Below are 5,000 nucleotides of genomic sequence, written 5' to 3'. Positions count from 1 at the left end.
GTGCCGGGCGGGTGCGCGAGCTCGCCGGCCGCTGGAAGTCGAATGAGGCGCCGCGACCACCTCCGCGGTGCTTATAAACAGCCGATCCGCTCGGCGGGGGCTATTTTCGGCCACTTGGCTCGTGCGCACGGCCTCCCGGATGTGCCGGGCGGGTGCGCGAGCTCGCCGGCCGCTGGAAGTCGAATGAGGCGCCGCGACCACCTCCGCGGTGCTTATAAACAGCCGATCCGCTCGGCGGGGGCTATTTTCGGCCACTTGGCTCGTGCGCACGGCCTCCCGGATGTGCCGGGCGGGTGCGCGAGCTCGCCGGCCGCTGGAAGTCGAATGAGGCGCCGCGACCACCTCCGCGGTGCTTATAAACAGCCGATCCGCTCGGCGGGGGCTATTTTCGGCCACTTGGCTCGTGCGCACGGCCTCCCGGATGTGCCGGGCGGGTGCGCGAGCTCGCCGGCCGCTGGAAGTCGAATGAGGCGCCGCGACCACCTCCGCGGTGCTTATAAACAGCCGATCCGCTCGGCGGGGGCTATTTTCGGCCACTTGGCTCGTGCGCACGGCCTCCCGGATGTGCCGGGCGGGTGCGCGAGCTCGCCGGCCGCTGGAAGTCGAATGAGGCGCCGCGACCACCTCCGCGGTGCTTATAAACAGCCGATCCGCTCGGCGGGGGCTATTTTCGGCCACTTGGCTCGTGCGCACGGCCTCCCGGATGTGCCGGGCGGGTGCGCGAGCTCGCCGCCCGCCGGAAGTCGAATGAGGCGCCGCGACCACCTCCGCGGTGCTTATAAACAGCCGATCCGCTCGGCGGGGGCTATTTTGGGCCACTTGGCTCGTGCGCACGGCCTCCCGGATGTGCCGGGCGGGTGCGCGAGCTCGCCGGCCGCTGGAAGTCGAATGAGGCGCCGCGACCACCTCCGCGGTGCTTATAAACAGCCAATCCGCTCGGCGGGGGCTATTTTCGGCCACTTGACTCGTGCGCACGGCCTCCCGGATGTGCCGGGCGGGTGCGCGAGCTCGCCGGCCGCTGGAAGTCGAATGAGGCGCCGCGACCACCTCCGCGGTGCTTATAAACAGCCGATCCGCTCGGCGGGGGCTATTTTCGGCCACTTGGCTCGTGCGCACGGCCTCCCGGATGTGCCGGGCGGGTGCGCGAGCTCGCCGGCCGCTGGAAGTCGAATGAGGCGCCGCGACCACCTCCGCGGTGCTTATAAACAGCCGATCCGCTCGGCGGGGGCTATTTTCGGCCACTTGGCTCGTGCGCACGGCCTCCCGGATGTGCCGGGCGGGTGCGCAAGCTCGCCGGCCGTTGGAAGTCGAATGAGGCGCCGCGACCACCTCCGCGGTGCTTATAAACAGCCGATCCGCTCGGCGGGGGCTATTTTCGGCCACTTGGCTCGTGCGCACGGCCTCTCGGATGTGCCGGGCGGGTGCGCGAGCTCGCCGGCCGCTGGAAGTCGAATGAGGCGCCGCGACCACCTCCGCGGTGCTTATAAACAACCGATCCGCTCGGCGGGGGCTATTTTCGGCCACTTGGCTCGTGCGCACGGCCTCCCGGATGTGCCGGGCGGGTGCGCGAGCTCGCCGGCCGCTGGAAGTCGAATGAGGCGCCGCGACCACCTCCGCGGTGCTTATAAACAGCCGATCCGCTCGGCGGGGGCTATTTTCGGCCACTTGGCTCGTGCGCACGGCCTCCCGGATGTGCCGGGCGGGTGCGCGAGCTCGCCGGCCGCTGGAAGTCGAATGAGGCGCCGCGACCACCTCCGCGGTGCTTATAAACAGCCGATCCGCTCGGCGGGGGCTATTTTCGGCCACTTGGCTCGTGCGCACGGCCTCCCGGATGTGCCGGGCGGGTGCGCGAGCTCGCCGGCCGCTGGAAGTCGAATGAGGCGCCGCGACCACCTCCGCGGTGCTTATAAACAGCCGATCCGCTCGGCGGGGGCTATTTTCGGCCACTTGGCTCGTGCGCACGGCCTCCCGGATGTGCCGGGCGGGTGCGCGAGCTCGCCGGCCGCTGGAATTCGAATGAGGCGCCGCGACCACCTCCGCGGTGCTTATAAACAGCCGATCCGCTCGGCGGGGGCTATTTTCGGCCACTTGGCTCGTGCGCACGGCCTCCCGGATGTGCCGGGCGGGTGCGCGAGCTCGCCGGCCGCTGGAAGTCGAATGAGGCGCCGCGACCACCTCCGCGGTGCTTACAAACAGCCGATCCGCTCGGCGGGGGCTATTTTCGTCCACTTGGCTCGTGCGCACGGCCTCCCGGATGTGCCGGGCGGGTGCGCGAGCTCGCCGGCCGCTGGAAGTCGAATGAGGCGCCGCGACCACCTCCGCGGTGCTTATAAACAGCCGATCCGCTCGGCGGGGGCTATTTTCGGCCACTTGGCTCGTGCGCACGGCCTCCCGGATGTGCCGGGCGGGTGCGCGAGCTCGCCGGCCGCTGGAAGTCGAATGAGGCGCCGCGGCCACCTCCGCTGTGCTTATAAACAGCCGATCCGCTCGGCGGGGGCTATTTTCGGCCACTTGGCTCGTGCGCACGGCCTCCCGGATGTGCCGGGCGGGTGCGCGGGCTCGCCGGCCGCTGGAAGTCGAATGAGGCGCCGCGACCACCTCTGCGGTGCTTATAAACAGCCGATCCGCTCGGCGGGGGCTATTTTCGGCCACTTGGCTCGTGCGCACGGCCTCCCGGATGTGCCGGGCGGGTGCGCGAGCTCGCCGGCCGCTGGAAGTCGAATGAGGCGCCGCGACCACCTCCGCGGTGCTTATAAACAGCCGATCCGCTCGGCTGGGGCTATTTTCGGCCACTTGGCTCGTGCGCACGGCCTCCCGGATGTGCCGGGCGGGTGCGCGATCTCGCCGGCCGCTGGAAGTCGAATGAGGCGCCGCGACCACCTCCGCGGTGCTTATAAACAGCCGATCCGCTCGGCGGGGGCTATTTTCGGCCACTTGGCTCGTGCGCACGGCCTCCCGGATGTGCCGGGCGGGTGCGCGAGCTCGCCGGCCGCTGGAAGTCGAATGAGGCGCCGCGACCACCTCCGCGGTGCTTATAAACTGCCGATCCACTCGGCGGGGGCTATTTTCGGCCACTTGGCTCGTGCGCACGGCCTCCCGGATGTGCCGGGCGGGTGCGCGAGCTCGCCGGCCGCTTGAAGTCGAATGAGGCGCCGCGACCACCTCCGCGGTGCTTATAAGCAGCCGATCCGCTCGGCGGGGGCTATTTTCGGCCACTTGGCTCGTGCGCACGGCCTCCCGGATGTGCCGGGCGGGTGCGCGAGCTCGCCGCCCGCCGGAAGTCGAATGAGGCGCCGCGACCACCTCTGCGGTGCTTATAAACAGCCGATCCGCTCGGCGGGGGCTATTTTCGGCCACTTGGCTCGTGCGCACGGCCTCCCGGATGTGCCGGGCGGGTGCGCGAGCTCGCCGGCCGCTGGAAGTCGAATGAGGCGCCGCGACCACCTCCGCGGTGCTTATAAACAGCTGATCCGCTCGGCGGGGGCTATTTTCGGCCACTTGGCTCGTGCGCACGGCCTCCCGGATGTGCCGGGCGGGTGCGCGAGCTCGCCGGCCGCTGGAAGTCGAATGAGGCGCCGCGACCACCTCCGCGGTGCTTATAAACAGCCGATCCGCTCGGCGGGGGCTATTTTCGGCCACTTGGCTCGTGCGCACGGACTCCCGGATGTGCCGGGCGGGTGCGCGAGCTCGCCGGCCGCTGGAAGTCGAATGAGGCGCCGCGACCACCTCCGCGGTGCTTATAAACAGCCGATCCGCTCGGCGGGGGCTATTTTCGGCCACTTGGCTCGTGCGCACGGCCTCCCGGATGTACCGGGCGGGTGCGCGAGCTCGCCGGCCGCTGGAAGTCGAATGAGGCGCCGCGACCACCTCCGCGGTGCTTATAAACAGCCGATCCGCTCGGCGGGGGCTATTTTCGGCCACTTGGCTCGTGCGCACGGCCTCCCGGATGTGCCGGGCGGGTGCGCGAGCTCGCCGGCCGCTGGAAGTCGAATGAGGCGCCGCGACCACCTCCGCGGTGCTTATAAACAGCCGATCCGCTCGGCGGGGGCTATTTTCGGCCACTTGGCTCGTGCGCACGGCCTCCCGGATGTGCCGGGCGGGTGCGCGAGCTCGCCGGCCGCTGGAAGTCGAATGAGGCGCCGCGGCCACCTCCGCGGTGCATATAAACAGCCGATCCGCTCGGCGGGGGCTATTTTCGGCCACTTGGCTCGTGCGCACGGCCTCCCGGATGTGCCGGGCGGGTGCGCGGGCTCGCCGGCCGCTGGAAGTCGAATGAGGCGCCGCGACCACCTCCGCGGTGCTTATAAACAGCCGATCCGCTCGGCGGGGGCTATTTTCGGCCACTTGGCTCGTGCGCACGGCCTCCCGGATGTGCCGGGCGGGTGCGCGAGCTCGCCGGCCGCTGGAAGTCGAATGAGGCGCCGCGACCACCTCCGCGGTGCTTATAAACAGCCGATCTGCTCGGCGGGGGCTATTTTCGGCCACTTGGCTCGTGCGCACGGCCTCCCGGATGTGCCGGGCGGGTGCGCGGGCTCGCCGGCCGCTGGAAGTCGAATGAGGCGCCGCGACCACCTCCGCGGTGCTTATAAACAGCCGATCCGCTCGGCGAGGGCTATTTTCGGCCACTTGGCTCGTGCGCACGGCCTCCCGGATGTGCCGGGCGGGTGCGCGAGCTCGCCGCCCGCCGGAAGTCGAATGAGGCGCCGCGACCACCTCCGCGGTGCTTATAAACAGCCGATCCGCTCGGCGGGGGCTATTTTCGGCCACTTGGCTCGTGCGCACGGCCTCCCGGATGTGCCGGGCGGGTGCGCGAGCTCGCCGGCCGCTGGAAGTCGAATGAGGCGCCGCGACCACCTCCGCGGTGCTTATAAACAGCCAATCCGCTCGGCGGGGGCTATTTTCGGCCACTTGACTCGTGCGCACGGCCTCCCGGATGTGCCGGGCGGGCGCGCGAGCTCGCCGGCCGCTGGAAGTCGAATGAGGCGCCGCGACCACTTCCG

This window comes from Syngnathus scovelli, unplaced genomic scaffold (genome assembly GCF_024217435.2).
Source record: "Syngnathus scovelli strain Florida unplaced genomic scaffold, RoL_Ssco_1.2 HiC_scaffold_32, whole genome shotgun sequence".
NCBI lineage: Eukaryota > Metazoa > Chordata > Actinopteri > Syngnathiformes > Syngnathidae > Syngnathus > Syngnathus scovelli.
Note: the sequence above shows the minus strand (reverse complement) of the source record.